Below are 22,259 nucleotides of genomic sequence, written 5' to 3' on the forward strand. Positions count from 1 at the left end.
ACCTGTACGGGTGGTACCTATTCTTGTGAGAACTTCAGGTAAAGTCCTGTGATGACAAACCACTGTGAATGCAAGTGCTGATAAACACCCCAAAGCCCAACTAAATAGCTGAAACTAGCCCAGGAGGGATTGTCAGGTTTTACTTCTTTTCCTGTTAACTTTGCTGCACTAACATTCAGGGCAATTGTTCATTCATTAAAGAAACCACCAACCGTATGCTGGGTGCTCTGCTAGTTGTTAGGGATATGAAGCCAGGGAGGATAGAGGCCTTGCTTTTAAGATGCTTAGAGCCTGATTGATTTTGGCACAATCAACTCTCACTTGGTTTGAGTTAGAGGTTCTTAAAGACAAGTATGAGTTCAGTAGTGGCATCCAAGGGGCATAGTACAGTTTTATTATAGACACATGGAACAGAAGTTTCTGTGACTTTTGAAATGGAGTCTCCTTTGTATTAACAAGCAGCTTAAAGTCTAAATATATAAGGGGGAGTTTTGAATTGAGTTACACTTTTAATTTTGGCTGGGTGCATATAGAAAGGATAATCTCAATTTTCTTATGCGTAAAATAAAGAGGTTGGACTAGATAATTTCCACGGTCCCTTCCAACATTAAAATTCTGTGATTCTGTGAATTGAATAAACCACCTCAGAGGCTGAAAGCTACAAACTAAGCAGCTTATATTTTCCTAATGCCCTGACCAAATTTGAATAAGAAGCCTGGCTTACCAGAAGGCTGCTTAAGTGGGGTTCGCTAGCATCTTAACATTCTTATTATAACTGACCTTTAAACTGGTAAATGTATTTTCTAAAGTAGAACTTCAGATAGTAACCCTTTCCATTTTTGCATAGGGACGAAGGGAAAACATACAAAATCCAACCTATGATATATATGTAATATATATATATTGAATTTTGAATATAAAATATATGTATATATACACAGAATTTGAATGTTTTTGTTTGGGCATATAAAAGTTGAAAGAGAAAGGCAGAAGAATCAGTATAACTACTAATTCAAACACTGACTGAAATTTCTGAGCAGAGTAACAGGGTTTTTCATTGTTTTATAGAAGGAATTTAACAGTTCTGAAGGATATTCAGTATGGTTACAGTGACAGTGTTCTGGAAATTTTTTCTCCCATGTTTGTTGTCCCTTGGAATAATTTGCAAATCTTTGGACACTGATCTTTTCTCTCTTGACCTGAAATTGGACTGGTGTGGTGGGGGAGGTTAGAGAGGCCTTTGCGACTGGCGATGAATGAGGAAGATCAGAAGATCACTCTTGTAAAGTCTCTCTCCTTCCTTTACTGAAGTGTACGCCTCTCTTTGAAGTAAAGGCCATTGGCTGAACTTTGAATTGATAAAAACTCTTGTGGAAAGTTGACTATATAAAGTTACATCTGATGTTTCAATTGCCACATCGATGACAGATTATTTGAAAGTAAGCCAAAATTCCTCATAAGAGAGATTTTTTTTACTATATTATGGCTATCATAATTGCCACCTATATTTTATTGTATTTTTGACAGCCAAGTGTGTGTGTGAGCGTCAGTAAAAAAGTAGAGATGTTGATGCAGTCAGAATGCATGTGATGGAAAAAATATCCAGTTATGAACTAAGGTGCAATAACTTTAGATCAGAAGCCAAATTATTCCAGGTGGCCTAATGAAAAAGCCAATTAAGTATAAAATGAAGCATAGTTTAAAAAGGTAATTAATTTTGTTTTAATTTAGTCATTTAAAATGAAAGGTATTTAGTTGACAGAATGTCAACCCTCTTTTTTTCTTCATTCTTGTTTTATAATGTCATATTCATTTTGATGTGTGTATTTCTTTATAAAATTCAAATAATTATACTCTGTTAAATCCAGCTAGTTTAGGGGAGAAAAAAAACTAATCTGGTTCTTATTCTAAGATGGTGATTATAGCACAGTTATACATACTAATATAATATTCAATTCTATTTTTAAAAATAACCTAGTAAATGTAAAATAGCAATTATATTAGCTATATCCACAAGCCAGAATTCCAGTATTAGCCTGTATTTTTGGAAATGGTCTAGACACTGTGGTGGCTTATTAGCCATGATTCGGTAACAGAGCACTATTACCAAGAAATTAAGGGAATTAAGATTCTAAAGTAGGAAATCTAGAAATTAAGATAATCACAAAATAATCCTTATTAGAAAGTTTAATCTGTGTTTCCTGGTGAGGTAGCTTTGGAAAACATTGAGAGGTTTCCTTAGTAGGAAGTTTAATTTGGGTTTCCTGGAAACATAGGTTTGGAGAACTTTGAGAGCATTTAGAATAGAGTTGAGTTGATCATACAGTTCAGAAAATTGAGTAAAGGACTGGCGTTATTTAGGAGTGGTAAAGACAATGCTGAGAGAGGAGTCTGGGGCGGTAGTTAAGGTCCCTGTAATTAAGAACAGGAAGGACCTCAACTGAATCCCAGCTCTGTCACTTACTAGTTGTGAGATCCTAAACAAGGCTTTACCTCTGTTTCAGTTTCTTCTTCTCTGACATAGAGACAATTAGAATACTTACTTTTTAATCAGGGTATGAAGATGAAGCGAGTTAATGTGTAAAGCTTTTATCACAGTGCGTGTCTCAAAGTAAGTGTTCAATAAATAATAGCTTATGGATATGTGAAAGGTTCTTTATTTCCACTGAATTCATAAAAAGAATAAATGACTTAAAATTGCAACTCTGTGAATTAGGTTCAATATAAGGAAAAATTTTCTGATAATACTGCAAAATGTAGAAATAATCCTGACAGACTGTAAAATTTCTTCTCTGGAATGATCTTAAAACTAGAATTTTTCTGAGATGTTCTGAGTGCAATGTTCTGTCAAAGTCTGAGTCCTGGTACTTTGAAGTGTATAGAAAAGAATTGGAAATGGCTCATTTTATGAAGAAGGATGACTTTCATGTCAAGGCATTTTAAATAAGGTAAATTGCTTGAATATTACTAAGAATTAAAATTAATACAGTGGCAAAACTAGAATTCCTGTGTTATCCCTCCTAAATAGTTTAAAATAAGTTTATTCTCTGATTAGAATATTATATTCTTGACTAACAGTGTTCAGGAATCAATCTGGTATCTGATTCCTCATAGGAGGTCATGCTAGTGGGAGATTTAAATAATTCTGAGAGTGCTTTGTGAATTAATGCATTCTGTGCTGAAAACTGGCCGCTTGATAGGAAGTATGTGTGTCATAGCAAAACAAAATAAAACAAAAACAAAAACAAAAACAAACGAACAAAAAACTATCCTAATAAGAAAGATAAGAGAATGTTGGAAAGAATGGTGATAGGTGAGGTCAGTCTGCTTTCATTTTCACGGGTGACCTGCTTAGTTTCCTTGCAAGTGAGTCAATACTTCCAGTCTCATCCCTAGACCTGATGAATGATCGATCTAGGAGCCTCTTGTCCCTCGGATATAGGCAACCTTGGGGACTTACATCTCATCCTTCTGTGGCCTATATTTTCTATGTAACCCTACCCTTTGGCTATTACTTCTCCTGGAATAACTACTACCCTACTATTCTGATTTCCTGGCTTTCACATAAGGTTCTCAGCACTTGGATGTGTCTGTACTATGGGCTGTCTCCTTCATCTCCTATCCTCTTCCTAAGTCCTAGTTGATTTTTCTCACCTTTACATCTCCAAACCTTGAATATATGACTAACCACCCCCAAATATTGCTTTGTCTCTGTCTCTCCCATAAGACTGTGGCTTCTGGGAGGGAAGGAACCATGTATGTCTCCACTATGTCCATGCTCCATAGATGGAGTCACATAAATGTGTGAATTACTGAATTAACCTCCAAACTAAAAGTGCCCACTCTACTCACCTTGCTTTGCACTTACCCCTTGGATAACTTCACCCCTCTCCAGGCTTAATCGCTATTCTACTTGCTTCCCAAATTTTCATTGCTCCAATTTCCTTATTAGTTTGTATAATGTCATACTTGTTCTTGTAGGTAAACTGTACATCAAATGCCTTGTAGGATGAATGGGGCATGAAAGTACACCAAAATAACAAAAAGTGAAAATGGAAATGTTAGTTTCTAGTTTTGCATGTTTAGCCCTGAATTCTCTTCTGATTTCCATACCCATGTTTCTAGTTTGTGAAGCATTTCTGTCTCATCTCTGGTTTTGATTCTCACAGATAATCCCTATGCCTTTAACAGACCTTCAAGGGGCCTGTTTTACAACCATCAAAGAGCTTGAACACTGTGTCCACGTTCTTCTCCTACTCAAAATTCCGTGGTGAATTTTCTGTCATCTTCCTCCTCAATCATAAACTCTGCATGATCTTTGAAGTCCCCCAAACCTGGCTAGAGGGTAACCAATTCAACCTTGTTTCCCTCTTTCCAACATGACATGTGCACCAGCCCTCCACAGACCCTGTGTTTGCTCCCACCTGCAGTTCTGCTTTGGTCCTCTCAGAGAACATACAGCCCTCAGCTTTCCAACACTCTGTTCTTCCCTGTGCCTGAAAACTTACTGCTTCCGAGAGCCCATCTTTGGCTCTTCCAGATCACGTGATTTCCTTAGTCTGAACTCCCTCTTCTCATAGAGTTAGTTCCACAGGTTTGGTGTTTAATTGTCCTTTCGTTGCTTTATAGTCACCGAATACAAAATTTGATGTTAGTTTTGTTTTGCAAAACTTCTGTAACTGCCTGTAGAGATAAGGCCATAAACATCTTCTTGACCTCTCTCAATCTCAATGAAGGACCTATTCCATTAATACAAACATAATAGTTATTCAAGAAATACTTGGTGGGAATTGCATTATTTTTTTCAGACTTTGTCTCTTTTGGAATACAATTACTACTACCCTTCCATTTCTATAATATTTGAAAAAAAATGCTTCACTTTCTTCACCAAATTTACTAAGAACCTATTTTTTTCATCTTTATTTGATCACCATGATACTAATTTTTCTCTTTGAATTGCTCCTCTCACTCTTCTCCATGGTGTCTCTTAGAAAGAATTCCTTCCTAGAGATACTTTTTTCTCTTTTCCAGCTTCTCACAGTAATTGCCCTTTCTTGCCACCCTAGCCAATCATCCTCTCTGGGATTAGTTCCTTTGTCCCTATTCACACTTTAGCAGTTAATTTTTATACTGCTTCCTCATGTCAAAATCCAAGATAGTTCTATCACCTTCATAACTGTGTAATACTTCTATGCCATCCTTGTGTCTGGCCTAGAACCAAAAAATAGCCTTTCCTTTTTATTATCCTATGATCTCCTTTAGATATGCAAAGCTAAAAATTTAGGTAAAGGCCCGAATGTCATTAAACAGATCTTAAGCAGGGCTTAAAGGTTCAGGCTTTTTTGGAGGCTTTGATTGGACAGAAATCTGATATCAGATCAGGAAATTGTGTGATTTCCTGTGATAGATTGTCAGATTGACTTTTAATTTTCTTTCTTTTTTTATTTTATTATGTTATGTTAATCACCATACATTACATCATTAGTTTTTTTTTTTTTTTTAAAGATTTTATTTATTTATTTGAGAGAGAGAGAGAATGAGAGATAGAAAGCACGAGAGGGAAGAGGGTCAGAGGGAGAAGCAGACTCCCTGCTGAGCAGGAAGCCCGATGTGGGACTCGATCCCGGGACTCCAGGATCATGACCCGAGCCGAAGGCAGTCGCTTAACCAACTGAGCCACCCAGGTGCCCTACATCATTAGTTTTTAATGTAGTGTTCTATGATTCATTGTTTGCGTATAACACCCAGTGCTCCACACAGAACGTGCCCTCTTTAATACCCATCACCAGGCTGACCCATCCTCCCACCCCCTCCCCTCTAGAACCCTCAGTTTGTTTCTCAGAGTCCATAGTCTCTCATGGATTGTCTCCCCCTCCGAACTCCCCCCCTTCATTTTTCCCTTCCTACTATCTTCTTTTTTTTAACATATAATGTATTATTCGTTTCAGAGGTACAGGTCTGTGATTCAACAGTCTTACACAATTCACAGTGCTCACCATAGCACATACCCTCCCCAATGTCTATAACGCGGCCACCCATCCCTCCCACCCCACCCCCACTCCAGCAACTCTCAGTTTGTTTCCTGAGATTAAGAATCCCTCCTATCAGTGAGATCATATGATACATGTCTTTCTCTGATTGACTTATTTCGCTCAGTATGATACCCTCCAGTTCCATCCACGTCGTTGCAAATGGCAAGATTTCATTCCTTTTGATGGCTGCATAATATTCCATTGAGTGTGTGTGTGTGTGTGTGTGTGTGTGTGTGTGTGTGTGTGTACACACACACACATATATATACCACGTCTTCTTTATCCATTCATCTGTCGATGGACATCTTGGCTCTTTCCATAGTTTGGCTATTGTGGACATTGCTGCTATAAACATCGGGGTGCACTAACCCTTTGGATCACTACATTTGTATCTTTAGGGTACATGCCCAGTAGTGCAATTGCTGGGTCGTAGGGTAGCTCTATTTTCAATTTTTGAGGAACCTCCATAGTGTTTTCCAGAGTGGCTGCACCAGCTTGCATTCCCACCAACAGTGTAGGAGGGTTCCCCTTTCTCCGCATCCTCGCCAACATCTGTCGTTTCCTGACTTGTTAATTTTAGCCATGCTGACTGGTGTGAGGTGGTATCTCACTGAAGTTTTGATTTGGATTTCTCTGATGCCGAGCGATGTTGAGCACTTTTTCATGTGTCTGTTGGCCATTTGGGTGTCTTATTTGGAAAAAATGTCTGTTCATGTCTTCTGCCCATTTCCTGATTGGATCATTTGTACTTTGGGTGTTGAGTTTGATAAGTTCTTTAAAGATTTTGGATAATAGCCCTTTATCTGATAAGTCATTTGCAAATATCTTCTCCCATTCTTTCGGTTGTCTTTTGGTTTTGTGGACTGTTTCCTTTGCTGTGCAAAAGCGTTTTATCTTGATGAAGTCCCATTAGTTCATTTTTGCCCTTGCTTCCCTTGCCTTTGGCGATGTTTCTAGGAAGAAGCTGCTGTGGCTGAGGTCGAAGAGGTTGCTGCCTGTGTTCTCCTTTAGGATTTTGTTGGATTCCTGTCTCACATTTAGGTCTTTCAACCATCTGGAGTCTATTTTTGTGTGTGGTGTCAGGAAATGGTCCAGTTTCATTCTGCTGCATGTGGCTGTCCAATTTTCCCAACACCATTTGTTGAAGAGACTTTTTTCCATTGGACATTCTTTCCTGCTTTGTCAATGATTAGTTGACCATAGAGTGGAAGGTCCATTTCTGGGCTCTCGATTCTGTTCCATTGATCTATGTGTCTGTTTTTGTGCCAGTACCATACTGTCTTGATGATTACAGCTTTGTAATAGAGCTTGAAGTCTGGATTTTGATGCCACCAGCTTTGCTTTTCTTTTTCAACATTCCTCTGGCTATTCGGGGTCTTTTCTGGTTCCATACAAATTTTAGGATTATTTGTTCTATTTCTTTGAAAAAAGGTGATGGCATTTTGATAGGGATTGCTTTAAATGTGTAGATTGCTCTAGGTAGCATTGACATCTTCACAATATTTATTCTTCCAATCCATGAGCCTGGAACATTTTTCCATTTCTTTGTGTCTTCTTCAATTTCTTTCATGAGTATTTTATAGTTTTCCGAGTACAGATTCTTTGCCTCTTTGGTTAGATTTATTCCTAGGTATCTTATGGTTTTGGGTGCAATTGTAAATGAGATTGACTCCTTAATTTCTCTTTCTTCTGTCTTGTTGTTGGTGTATAGAAATGCCACTGATTTCTGTGCATTGATTTTATATCCTGCCACTTTACTGAATTCCTGTATGAGTTCTAGCAGTTTTGGGGTAGCGTCTTTTGGGTTTTCCACATAAAGTATCATATCATTTGCAAAGAGTGAGAGTTTGACTTCTTCTTTGCTGATTTGGATGCCTTTCATTTCTTTTTGTTGTCTGATTGCTGTGGCTAGGACTTCTAATACTATGTTGGATAGCAGTGGTGATAGTGGACATCCCTGTTATGTTCCTAACCTTAGGGGGAAAGCTCTCAGTTTTTCCCCATTGAGAATGATATTTGCTGTGGGTTTTTCATAGGTGGCTTTTATGATATTGAGGTATGTACCCTCTATCCCTATACTCTGAAGAGTTTTGATCAAGAAAGGATGCTGTACTTTGTCAAATGCTTTTTCTGCATCTATTGAGAGGATTATATGGTTCTTGTTCTTTCTTTTATTAATTTATTGGATCACATTGATTGATTTGCAGATGTTGAACCAACTTTGCAGCTCAGGGCTAAATCCCACTTGGTTGTGGTGAATAATCCTTTTAATGTACTGTTGGATCCTATTGGCTAGTACGTTGGTGAGAATTTTTGCATCCATATTCATCAAGGATATTCGTCTGTAATTGTCCTTTTTGATGGGGTCTTTGTCTAGTTTTCGGATCAAGGTAATGGTGGCCTCATAAAACGAGTTTGGAAGTTTTCCTTCCATTTCGATTTTTTGGAACAGTTTCAGAACAATAGGTATTAATTCTTCTTCAAATGTTTGGTAGAATTCCCCTGGGAAGCCATTTGGCCCTGGGCTTTTGTTTGTTGGGAGATTTTTGATGACTGCTTCAATTTCCTTAGTGGTTATAGGTCTGTTCAGGTTTTCTATTTCTTCCTGGTCAGTTTTGGTAGTTTATACATCTCTAGGAATGCATCCATTTCTTCCAGATCATCTAATTTGCTGGCATATAGTTGCTCTTAATATGTTCTTATAATTGCATTTCTTTGGTGTTGGTTGTGATCTCTCCTCTTTCATTGATGATTTTATTTATTTGGGTCCTTTCTCTTTTCTTTTTGTTAAGTCTGGCCAGGGGTTTGTCAATCTTATTAATTCTTTCAAAGAACCAGCTCCTAGTTTCATTGATCTGTTCTACTGTTCTTTTGGTTTCTATTTCATTTATTTCAGCTCTGATCTTTATTATTTCTCTTCTCCTGCTGGGTTTAGGCTTTATTTGCTGTTCTTTGTCCAGCTCCTTTAGGTGTAGGTTTAGGTTGTGTATTTGAGACCTTTCTTGTTTCTTGAGAAAGCCTTGTATTGCTATATACTTTCCTCTTAGGACTGCCTTTGCTGTATCCCAAAGATTTTGAACAGTTGTGTTTTCATTTTCATTTGTTTTCATGAATTTTGTTAATTCTTCTTTAATTTCCTGGTTGACCCAATAATTCTTTAGTAGGATGCTCTTTAGCCTCCATGTATTTGAGTTCTTTCCAACTTTCCTCTTGTGATTGAGTTCTAGTTTCAAAGCATTGTGGTCTGAAAATATATAGGGAATGATCCCAGTCTTTTGGTACCAGTTGAGACCTGATTTGTGACCTAGGATGTGACCTATTCTGGAGAATGTTCCATGGGCACTAGGGAAGAATGTGTATTCCGTTGCTTTGGGATGGGATGTTCTGAATATATCTGTGAAGTCCATTTGGTCCAGTGTGTCATTTAAAGTCTTTATTTCCTTGTTGATCTTTTGCTTAGATGATCTGTCCATTTCAGTGAGGGGGGTGTTAAAGTCCCCCACTATCATTGTATTGTTGTCGATGTGTTTCTTTACTTTTGTTATTAATTGGCTTATATAATTGGCTGCTCCCATGTTAAGGGCACAGATATTTACAACTGTTATATCTTCTTGTTGGATAGACCCCTTAAGTATGATATAGTGTCCTTCCTCATCTCTTATTATAGTCTTTGGTTTCAAATCTAATTTGTCTGATACAAGGATTGCCACCCCAGCTTTCTTTTGGTTTCCATTAGCATGGTAAATGATTTTCCACCCCCTCACTTTCAATCTGGAGGTGTCTTTGGGTCTAAAATGAGCCTCTTGCAGACAGCATATTGATGGGTCTTGTTTTTTTATCCAATCTGATACCCTGTGTCTTTTGATTGGGGCATTTAGCCCATTTACATTCAGGTAACTATTGAAAGATATGACTTTAGTGCCATTGTATTGCCTGTAAGGTGACTGTTACTATATATTGTCTGTGTTCCTTTCTGGTCTGTGTTACTTTTAGGCTCTCTCTTTGCTTAGAGGATGACCCCTTTTAGTATTTCTTGTAGGGCTGGTTTCATGTTTGCAAATTCCTTTAGTTTTTGTTTGTCTTGGAAGCTTTTTATCTCTCCTTCTATTTTCAGTGACAGCCTAGCTGGATATAGTATTCTTGGCTGCATATTTTTCTCATTTAGTGCTCTGAATATATCATGCCAGTCCTTTCTGGCCTGCCAGGTCTCTGGATAGGTCTGTTGCCAGTCTAATGTTTCTACCATTGTAGAGTACACATCTCTTGCCCCGAGCTGCTTTCAGGATTTTCTCTTTGTCTGAGTCTCATAAGTTTTACTATTAGATGTCGGGGTGTTGACCTATTTTTATTGATTTTGACGGGTGTTCTCTGTGCCTCCTGGATTTTGATGCCTGTTTCCTTCCCCAGGTTAGGGAAGTTCTTTGCTATAATTTGCTCTGATATACTTTCTGCCCCCCTCTCTCTCTTTCTTCTTCTTCTGGGATCCCAATTATTCTAATATTGTTTTGTCTTATGGTTTCACTTATCTCTCAAATTCTGCCCTCGTGATCCCGTTGTTTATCTTTCTTTTTCTCAGCTTCTTTATTTTCCATCATTTGATCTTCTATAGCACTAATTCTCTCTTCTGCCTCATTTATCGTAGCAGTTAGAGCCTCCATTTTTGATTGCACCCCATTAATAGCCGTTTTGATTTCGACTTGTTTAGATTTTAGTTCTTTTATTTCTCCCGAAAGAGTTTCTCTAAAATCTTCCAGGCTTTTTTCAAGCCCAGCTAGTATCTTTAAAATAGTCATTCTGAACTCTAGTTCCGACATCTTACTAATGTCTGTATTGATTAGGTCCCTGGCAGTCGGTAGTGACTCTTGTTCTTTTTTTTGAGGTGATTTTTTCCATCTTGTCATTTTGTCCAGAGAGAATAGATGTATGAGAGAACAAAATGCTAACAGGGTAACAATGACCCCAGAAAAATATACACTAAACAAATCAGAAGAGACCTGAAACCGGGGGAAAGAAAGAAAAAAGAAAAAGATAAAAAAAAAAAAAGAATGTGATCAAATATGATCAGGCTGGTGCATAGATCAGGGCCACACACTAGATTTTGGGTGTATTTTGGTCTGTTAGAAGAAACTGCCTCCCAAAATTTTAAAGAAAGAAAAACTTATATATGTACAATAATAAGGGTAAATAAGATGAAGGGATGGAATATGAGTGTAAAGATGAAAATTATAAAAGATTTTATGAAAGGAATTGATCAGATAAGAAGTTGGTTGAAAAAAGAAAGAAGAGGAATTAAAAAAAAGGGGGGGGAGAGAATGTGATCAGGCAGGAGACTAGAACAAAGCCATACACTAGAGATTTAGCGTATCTTTTGGTCTGTTAGAAGAAACTGTATCCCAAAATTTTAAAGAGAGAACAACTTATCTATATATATCAAAAATAAAGTTAACTACAATGAAGGGATAGAATATGACTCTACAAATGAAAAATAAAAAAGATTTTTTAAAAAGTGATTGATAAGATGTTGGTTGAAAAAGAGAAAAAGAAAAATTAAAAAAAAAAAAGAAAATTAAGAAATTAACTTTGAAAGACTAAAGATTCAGGGGGGAAAAAGCCATAAATTCTATGTGCTGTATTCCCCTAGTGCTGGAGTTCTGCTGTTCTCATTGATCAGTAAACTTGTTCTTGGCTGGCTGTTCTTGCTGATCTTCTGGGGGAGGGGCCTGTTGCCATGGTTCCCAATTGTCTTTGCTGGAGGTGGAATTACCCCACCCTCGCCTGGTCTGGGCTAAGTCATCTGCTCGGGTTTGCTCTCGGGAGCTTTTGTTCCCTGCAAGCTTTCTGTACAGCTTTGGAGGACGAGAATGAAAATGGCGGCCTCCCAATCTCCCCCCAAGAGGAGCCGAGACCTCAGGCCCCGGGCTCCTCAGTGAGCCCCCAGAGAAAAGCAGTCAATCACTTCCGTCTCCCCGGTCTCCGGCCGCACTCCGTGCTCACCCGGCCTGTGACCGAGCATTTCTGTCTCTGGCACCTGACCCTGTGTGGAGTCTCCAAACCCAGCAGATCCTGTGGTGCACTCCCATGCCACTCCTCCCGGGGGTGGAAGGTGAGTCTCCATGGATCTGCCGCTTGTGGGGTCCCTGCTGGAGGAGCAGTGGCCCAACTGTACCACGGGTCATGGTTTATGGCAACCCTGAGATGAGAGCCCACTCCTCGGCTGTCTCTGCACCCGGCTTCCCTGCTCCAATACCTGGGAGCTCTGCTGCACTCAGGCACCCCCTCCCCCATCTTTCTGTGACCCCGAGGGTCCTAAGACCACACTGTCCCCATGAGGGTTCCACCCCCATTTAGCCCTAGCTGGAGTGATGTCCCTCAGCGGAGCGGACTTATAAAAGTTCTGATTTTGTGCTCTGCTGCTCTATCACTAGCCAGAAACAGCTGATGGAGCCCCCTCCCCCGCCGTCTATCTTCCCGAATATCACCTCAGATTCACTTCTCCGCACGTCCTACCTTCCAGAAAGTCGTCGCTTGTCTGTTCAGAGAGTTGCTGCTATTCCTTTCTTCGATCTCCTGTTGAGTTCCTAGTTGTTCAGAATGGTTTGATCCTTATCTAGCTTGTTTCCTGGGACCAGACGAAATTTAGGTCTCCTACTCCTCCTCCATCTTGCTCCTCCCCAGATTGACTTTTAATTTTAATGGGATTTACAACATATAATCTACAAAATACTTCACCAGCTGGAGTTATCTAAGAATTAGTGATACTGGTCTTATTCAGTTAAAACATCCTGTGTCAGCTAGAAGAGCTTCCTACTTGCTATGGTTCAGCAAATGATTCAAATATTGATTCTGGATTACAGAAACTCTTCACTTCCATTCACTTTGGTGTGGTGCTAGAAGATGCTGAAAACTTTTCATTTATTCTCAGTAAAACTCATAGAACCATAGATCATAGCTGTAGCTGTGGCTTCTTACATAAGCTTTGGAAATTAACATGTCTTGCTAGGGACCTGAAACTGACCTTGGGAGTTTTGAAGAGTGTAGCTAAGAGTTAGTGAGGAAAGCAACCAGGCATGGCACCCTGGCAGCCTCTCTGGAAAATGATATCCTCATTCAGTACAATGATTTCCATAGATTGACCATGGAGTAGCTCCACAGATAATGTAAGGAAGGAAACTATTTATTGTTTGGTTGTATTATTGTTTAACTTAATCCTCATGAGGACCTTGTCAAGTATTTCTTTAACCCTGCTTTTTACCATAAGGAAAGGTTAAGTAATGGGATATGCCCTTTTTCCTATTTCCCGGCGGTAAACTTTTGTGGCTGCAGATTCCCCAGCAGAGAACAGACAGTCCTCCCAGCCAAGAAGAGATAAAGTGCTCTCCAGACTCCCCCAAATCTCTGATTTCTCACATAAGAATATCTTCATTCTTATTTGAGCAATGATTTGTTTACTCATTGTGTTGTAATGATTAGAATTGCTGGGTTAAATGGTAACTCCATTTTTAACTTTTTGAGGAACCGCTTACCTGTTTTCCAGTGTGGCCACACCATTTTAAATTCTCACCAGCACTATATTAGGGTCCTGGTTCTTTCACATCCTTGCCAACACTTGTTTTTATCCGAGATTTTGATTACAGCCAAAAATATCTCATTGTCGTTTTAATTTGTATTTCTCCTATGGCTAGTGATGTTAAGCAACTTTTCATGTGCTTATTGGCCATTTGTATATTTTCTTGGAGAAATGTCTATTCAGTCGAGTTATAAAATGAGTAAGTCATGGGGATGTAACATATAGCATGGCAACCATAGTTAATAATTTATATTGCATATATGAATGTTGCTAAGAGAGTAAATATTAAAAGTTCTCATCACAAGAAAAAATATTTGTAATTATGTATGGTGATGGATGTTAACAAGACTTATTGTGGTGATCATTTTGCAATATATACAAATATTGAATCATTATGTTGTACACCTGAAATGAATATAATGTATGTCAATTAAACCTCAATTAAAAGAAAAAAAGAAATGTCTAGGGGCTCAGTCGGTTAAGTGTCTGCCTTCGGCTCAAGTCATGATCCCAGGGTCCTGGGATTGAGCGCCACATCGGGCTCCCTCCTCAGCGGAGAGCCTACTTCTCCCTCTCCCTCTACCTGCCACTCTGCCTACCTGTGCTCTCTATCTCTCTGTCAAATAAATAAATAAAATCTTTTTTTTTTTAAGATTTTATTTATTTGACAGAGACACAGCGAGAGAGGGAACACAAGCAGGGGTAGTGGGAGAGGGAGAAGCAGGTTCCCCATGGAGCAGGGAGCCCGATGTGGGGCTTGATCCCAGGACCCTGGGATCATGACCTGACCCGAAGGCAGATGCTTAACGACTGAGCCACCCAGGCGCCCCAATAAATAAAATCTTAAAAGTAAAAAAAAAAAGAAATGTCTTTTCAGAAGTTTTACCCATTTTTGTTTTGTTTTGTTTTGTTTTTTTACCTTTACCCATTTTTAACTGGGGTGTCTTTGTTATTTAGTTGCAGAAGTTCTTTATATAATCTAGATTAAAGTGTCTTTTTGGAAGATTTGCACAATTTTTTTCCCATTCCATGAGTTGTCTTTTTTACTTTCTCAGTAGGGCCCTTTGACACGCAAAAGTTTTGAATTTTAATGAAGTCCAATTTATCTCTTTGTTCTTTGGTTGTTTGTGCTTGTGGTGTCATATCTAAGAAAACACTGCCAAATCCCCAGTCATGAAGACTTGCTTCTGTGTTTTCTTCTACAAGTTTTATAAGTTTTAAGTTTTACTTTTATTTTGATTGATTTTGAGTTAATTTTTGTATGTGGCATGAGTTAAGAGTCCAGATTCATTCTTTTGCATGTAGACATCCAGTTGTCTCTGCACCACTTATTGAAAAGACTATTCTTTCCCCCATTTAATGGCCTTGGCATCTTTTTGAAAATCAACTGTTCTTAGATATATCAGTTTGTTTCTGGACTTTCCATTCTATGCCATTGATCTATATGTTTCTACTTATGTTAGTCCTACATTGTCTTGATTATTGTTGCTTTGTAGTAAATTTTGAAATTGGAACGTATGAGACCTCTAACTGTGTTCTTTTTCAAAAATATTTTAGTTATTCTGGGCCCTTGAGTTCTCATATGAATTTTAAGATCAGCTTGTCGATTTCTACAAAGAGGCCAGCTGGGATTCTGATAGGGGTTGCATTGAATCTTTAGATCAATTTGAGGTGTATTGCCATCTTAACCATATTAAATCTTCAAATCCATGAATATGGGACATTTTTCCAGTTCTTAAGACCTTCTTTAATTTCTTTCATCAGTGTTTTATACCTTTTAGAGTATAAGTTTTACAGTACTTTTGTCAAATTTCATCCTAAATATTTTGTTCTTTTTTGATGCAAATGAAAATGGAGTTTTCTTTATTTCTTTTTCTGATTGTTTGTGGAAAGTATATGGAAATGCAGTTGATTTTTATATATTGGTCTTGTATCTTGTATCCTGCAACTCTGCCAAACTTGTTTATTAGTTCTAATAGCTCTTTAATGGCATCCTTAGGATTTTCTATATATATACCCTTGCATTTATAATCTTACCATAAGTAGACTTGTCATGATATACATCCCTTGAAGCATGTGACATTTGCTCTAAGATTTTAATGTCAAGTTAAGTGTCTGCCTTCGGCAGGTCATTTTTAATGTTTGATTTGTTTTCATCATTGTTTGCCATTTCAGTATGTGTCATTTTTTAGTCTGCCAAGAAGCCACTTTCCCATTTAGCAATCAGAAATGTAGAAAAAAGGTGTCAAGGTCTTTGGGAGTTCTGAACTGAAAGAGCTTCTTAGGAAATACAGTGGCCATTTACCTTTCAGCTGTGAAAAGTAAAAAGAAAAAAAAAAAGCCAAACTAGCCTGATTGTCCCGTGTTGACCCGTAGCCATACTGTGCCTGTCAAATCATATAACACGTTCAATCTCTTAGATATTTTGAAGACTCAGACACCCAGAAATATTTTAGAACTTCTTTCTCACTCTAATTAAAATCTTACTGCTTTGTCAGTGGGAAAGAAGGAGATCTGACATCCTGAAAAACCATAAAAATATGTTTAAATTCTGAATTTTAGTGGGGTTTCCTGTCTCTTTAAGCTCTTCAAATCGATATGCATGAGATCTTATATAATAACACATTGACAAATACATGGATTCCTTTCCTTATCTGACTTAGAGCATGTCAACTGACTCTCAGAGCCAACTGATGACAATTCTTTAGTAATTAATTGGAAGTTAAAAATTCAAAATTCTGTCCATGCTCTAAGCCACATCATGCTTCTCCTTCAACCTAAGACAAGTGAAAAATCTGAAAGGTGCTCATCTGTCTTTCCAGTCTCATTACCCCCAAGTTGGGAATAATGCGAGCCTAGCACTAGGGATGGAATGAAGTTATGTCGGCAGCCCCTGAGGTTTTCTTGTCACTGTGAACAGAACGTTGATCTCTGTGCAGATTAAAGGACCAAATCTTAGGGGAACTGACATGCTTTTGAATTATCTTCAAATATTGGCCCTCAAAAGATTATATAGCAGTGTATGTTAGCTGCTAATCAAACATGTACAGCTGATGGATACTGTGATCCAGAGTATAATGCGCATTAGTCTTCAGTGCTTTGATCGTGTGTACATAGACAGAGTCAAAAAAGAGCAAGAGTGAAAGAGTGAGAGAGGGCAAGAGAGAGAGAGAGAAATGGAGAGAAAGAAAAGAAAAAAGAAACATCCTTTGAAACTTAAAAGTCCAAAACTTCAAAGCTAATAATAATTATGCTGAATTGCTTTTATCATCAGGATATTTGCCATAAATGGTTTCATTGTATCGGCATTTAGAAGCTCATGTCACATGACTACTTCCTGCTTACACACTGTAGCTACTTTTACATATATTTATTACTTATTATAACTTAAATAGCAAGGCAATGTAGTAACATTTACAAATCCTGAACTTCCTTAAAGTGAAAAAAAAATCAGAGTTCTTTTTTCAAATGGATAAAGGGAATCATGATTAGTTTATAAAAACTTATTTTCAGACTGGACAGTTCATGAAGGAAGGGTTATGAGCACAAATAAACAGAAACAAACAATAAACATTTATCACACTACCCAGCAAATATACCCAGCCCAGAAAACTGTGGTGGGATTTTGGCTTTGGCTACCTGTCCACTGACTCCAGGAGAGAATGGAGTAATTATGTATGTCCTGCCCCTGCCAATTCCCCTTTTCTCCTTGGTATTTACAGGGAATTGTCTGCAGGAGAGAAAGATCTTATCCTCGCTCTAGAACCAGACTCTTTAATAGTCGTTCTGAGTTACTCCTGGGTATAAATTCTAGCTTTTGAACAGTGCAGGTCATTTTTAATGTTTGATTTGTTTTCATCATTGTTTGCCATTTCAGTATGTGTCATTTTTTAGTCTGCCAAGAAGCCACTTTCCCATTTAGCAATCAGAAATGTAGAAAAAAGAACATGCATGGTCCAATTTCCAGGGAGTCTTGTAGCAGTCAGTTGTCAAATGAAAGTATTTTTTTCTTAATATTTCTGATGATGTTAATTCCCATGATTAAGGTGAATTTAATTTGTGGAATGTCACCAGATATTAAAGTCTCACCGGCGGTGTCTTCCAGTTTCTTCTAGGATATCCCTAGAAAGTTGAAATAACAGGAATAATTCAAACCAATAACATTTAATTTGAGATTTTGGAAAAATATGCGTTAAGATACCACATATATGGTTTTCAGATAACTATGCAAATTATCCTATGTGTGCAATCCTCTGTTCAGCATTATTATATCTCATGTTTGTACTAACTTGAGCATATATGTATACACCTCAATGAATTCTTACTTATGCTAACTTAAATTAACTTGACCTTTTATGTTAAGTAATTATATGTAAAACATTTTGTATATTTCTTTCCTGACATTTTATTTGTTCTCTTTAGAGAAAAATTAAGTATTCTCTCATAGGTAGATAACATTTACAAACATGTTCCAAATCTTTACTCTAGTTACCAATTTGATGATAAGTGTCTTACAGATGTAGCTACCTTGAAGAGGCTACTTCTGGAACTTAGAGAGCAGACTTCATTGTCAACTTGCAAAAGTAATGTCTACCATCCAGGAAGGCAAATATCAAGTAAATCTAAAGTACATTAAATGGCTCAGTTACAAGTATTCTCTCCCTCTCTAAAGCAGTACTATGATTCAGAAGGAACTTTTATTACGTACATCAGAGGCAAAAAAGTGCCTTTAAGATACCTTCGGGGCAGGAACTTACACAACCTGACCAATTAAGTTGTGTTGTAGAGAAAGAAACTAAGCGAATGCACTGAGTTGCTTTGCTTGATTTCCCAGGTTTGCCTTCTCTTTTTCTTGATTCTTTGGTGCCTGATGTGCCCTTGACTCTGAACTTCAGACTTTATGTCTTGATGCATCCTGTTATAATCATTCATTTTTGGACCAAGGCTGGAGTTACATTATTGTTACTGGCCCAGACTTAGTATCTGTCTCATTTCATTCTGCTGCAATATAGTTTAGAACATATAATTTGACCTGTAAATAATTCCTGATTATGGATTTAAAAACTGAGAGTAGATCACTGGAAACATTGAAAATCTTAACATCTTGACTGCTTTATCATTGTAAAAGTGGTCAGCGTTTAGCTTAAAATCTGCATTTTTTTTCCTATGGTATCGATATGCTTTTTTTCTGTGGGAAAGCTTTGTGCCTACCACTTAGTATTGAGGAGAAAGCCTGCTTTTATCTGCTATTCCTTGGTTTACTTTTCTCAAAAAGATCTTCTTTTAAGAAATGAACCCCCCGTGTTCATTAAATACCATCTTAGATGCTTCATCGAGGTCCCTGGCTCTTCCCTGTCCCCTGTGCTCACTGGCAGGCTTTGATACAACCCTAGGGGGCAATGGACTTCATATACCCTTTGCTTTGTACCCTGGCTTTTTGGCTCCTGCTTTGATGCTGTTTGCTTACCTGGTCCACTTTGCTTCTATCTTAAGTAGGTTGACACGTAGGCAATCAGAAACTTAATAGCAAAATTATACTTGCTATGGATTCATTGAGTTTGGAAAATGATTCCACGAAACAGGTCCATGGACTATTAATTAGTATTCTACGAGTAAAGGAGACTTCTCTGGTCAGATGGCTTACAAATCGTAACTTCTTGTGGGAACTCTAAATAAGCTATAATATTAAATGCTCTGAAAGTCTTGCAGAAACCTGTCAGATCACTTGCATTTGTTTTCCAAATGCAGTTGTCCGTGGAACCTCTTTTCTATAGAATACCTACTTTCATCTCAAGGATCACCAGTTTTCTGTAGAAGACATTTTTGGGAATTATGTTCTTTGAACTTGGACCATAATTAACAGTCTTTCTGATCCACATCTTCAACAATAAGCTTTTAATAAGTTAATTCTGATTTAAACAATAGGTCACCTATGTTTGTATTATGTTAGATAAAAGATATATAATGTCAAAGGATTATCTAATTAAAACCAGGCATTTAATGAATAAAAACAAAATAGGAGGTCATAGATGTCTTAGGACATCTAAGGACATCTAATCCAAGACACTTAGTAATACGAATTAGTTCAATTACTGCTGTGCATTACCTATTGACTTACCTTTTCTATTTTCTGGTTTGGGTTTCAGTATAAAACGGATGCTAGGATATTCTGGCGTATTTTAGAAAAGTATAAGATGTCCTGGCCTTAATATTTTGAGGTTGATACATAGGATGGGCAAAGTTTGGATGTTTGACTCAGTGCCAGTTAAAAAAATTTTTTTTTAATCTGAGTTGAATGAAACACAATGGTGATATCTTTTTCAATTTTTTTTATTTTATTTTCAGTGTTTGAAAAGTTCCTACATATAAAGGAAAATAGGTGGCCTTGGGGATAATAGAATTTAATCAAATAAGTAAAATGATTATTTTATAGGTATTGGATAGATGGATGGAAATTATATCTTCCAAACAAATGAATTAAATAATTGACTGCAATATAGTCAGACTTAACAAGAGTTTCTATATAAAAATTCTATAAGTAGATCTTTATTGACTTAGTAATAATAAGGGAATTCTCTTTTTAACCTACCAGCATCTTCTGAAACCTTTCTTTCCTCTAACACCTCAAATATGTTTGCCGTTTAAAAGAGGGGAAACCAGTTACCCATGAAATCCTGCTGTCATTCTTCTTCACTGGCCCTTTGGTCTGGCCACATTTGGAGAAGTTGATTTCCCCCAACATACAGACTGGCATTGCTGTTTGGAATAGCAGACTTCTACTCTCTCAATTCTATTTCTCTGCCTGCTTTGATTGGCTGATCACTCTTATTACTATAAAGGAGCAGTCGTTTTGCCTCAAAATTGCAGTACATCACAGGGAACTAAGGCAACAGAAGGATATTCCAGCTGTAATAACAAATGCAAGTGTTCTACCTTGGAGGGAAACAGTTTGGCGTGCTGCCCTCTTTCACTCTTGCATTCCTTTGAAGTGAATGAGGCTGCTCAGGAGCACACAGACACAGTCTCTCTGTCTGCCTTGCCCCAGGTTGCTTTAAGCCAGTCCATAGGTGAGATGAATCAGCTCTTCTGGACCGCAGCTCCCCACAGCTCGGCTGCAGTCAGCTTTTTTGAATGTGCTGCTTGGGGAGGACGGAAGAAAAAGAGCACCTTGTTTCTTAACAAGAACTTGAAATGCCATTCACTTAGCAAGGATTATTGAAGATCTGCTCCGTAAGTGGTACGGTGACCCTTAAACTTTTAAAATTTCTTAGCGAGGGAGATGGTGCAGGAATGCAGCTGGAACTTACCTTCTTACAGTGTATTTTTTGGATTTGAGATTACTGTCCTAGCCAACCTACACAGTTAAGGACAAAAAGCGATTCCCACCCCACCCCCCTTACTTTTTTTCAATCAGGTAAAAGTCATTTTTCTCTCTCTTCTTCAAATAGCTCTTATAGGGATTTGGCCTATTTTAGATTCATAGTGACCAAAGCTGACGTGTATGATTTGGCCATTTTTCCCGCGACTAATTTTTCGTGTTCATGAAGCTATTGCACACTCAGAGAGAGAGTAATGGCTCTATTCATTGTAAACAGTCGCTTGTTACATCTGGCTTTAGTCAGGTGAAGAGCCGAATCGTGAGAGCTCTGGAGTCCCCTTGTCTAATAAATCATACAGAGAGCCGCCTCGGTGATCTCACCGAGGACCCGCGGTTGCAGTAATGGGCTATCAATATTTTGGCTTCCCCCTGCCTCATTTTCTCTCCCTCCCGCCTGCTGTATTTGCTTAGGTATTCTCTCACCCTGCCTCTGTCTTCGAGCCGCTTGTGCTCTAATGTGAGAAGCATCATTTAATTTGCATTGAATTTATTTACGCCCCTTGTTTCGTTAGCTCCCCACGTACCGATTTAACAAAGCATTTATTCTAGCATTTCCAGAATATTTTATTGTGACATGTTAAGTTATTGTGAACAGATTCTCTGCTAATTGGGCCTGGTGATGAACAAAGTAAATGTTCAGCCTTCCTTTGTTAATCAATATGCAAATAGAAGAGTCTCTCAAAGGTAGCTAGAGCCCCGGCTCGTGCCCAAGATGTCTTTTTGAGACCTGGAAAAGGGCGCCCCCTTTGGGCAGACAGATTGCGAGAGAGGTATGCACCCTCTCTCGCTCTCGCAGAGCGAGCAGCAAACAAAAACGTGCCTCTTCCTCCAGGGGGACCTTGGTCACTTGGGCCAGTTGGAGTGGGAGCGAACGTTAGGGGGCCTCCATGCACTCTCAGCCCTGGATGACGTAACAACCACGGGACCCATCTTGCGTCCGTCCCTTCGCATCTTCAAACCCTGGAGTTTTTCTTGTTTTGTTGTTTAATTTGATGGAAGTTCATCCATTCTGATGGTAGTGATAGGTGAGAAGGAGGGTTCGAGAGCTACTGTTGGATTTCAGGTGAAACGACGTGAAATAATAACCCGGATGACATTTTAGTATAGTTTCCCTTTCCAGCCTGCTCTTTCACGGAAGAGAAAACTCGTTTCCCAGATGATAATCCAAAGACTCAATGGAGAAGGTGTGTTCATTTTAAAGAATTGATTGTAACTTTATTATCAAATGGTTGCTTCTGTATACCCATGGCCATAGAAGCAGTCATTTGATATTAAAGTTAAT

The 22,259-nt window shown here is 38.2% G+C and overlaps 1 protein-coding gene across 2 annotated transcripts in view; it reads left to right on the forward strand.

Annotated features, from left to right (window-relative positions):
- The window catches only part of VCAN (versican), a 114,218-nt gene that overhangs the window by 20,960 nt on the left and 70,999 nt on the right, over positions 1–22,259 (forward strand). The gene's annotated exons all lie outside the window — the stretch shown is intronic.

This window comes from Eumetopias jubatus, unplaced genomic scaffold (assembly GCF_037043125.1).
Source record: "Eumetopias jubatus isolate StellerSeaLion01/CBP00866 unplaced genomic scaffold, mEumJub1_p1.0 scaffold_5, whole genome shotgun sequence".
In the NCBI taxonomy this organism is placed as follows: Eukaryota; Metazoa; Chordata; class Mammalia; order Carnivora; family Otariidae; genus Eumetopias; species Eumetopias jubatus.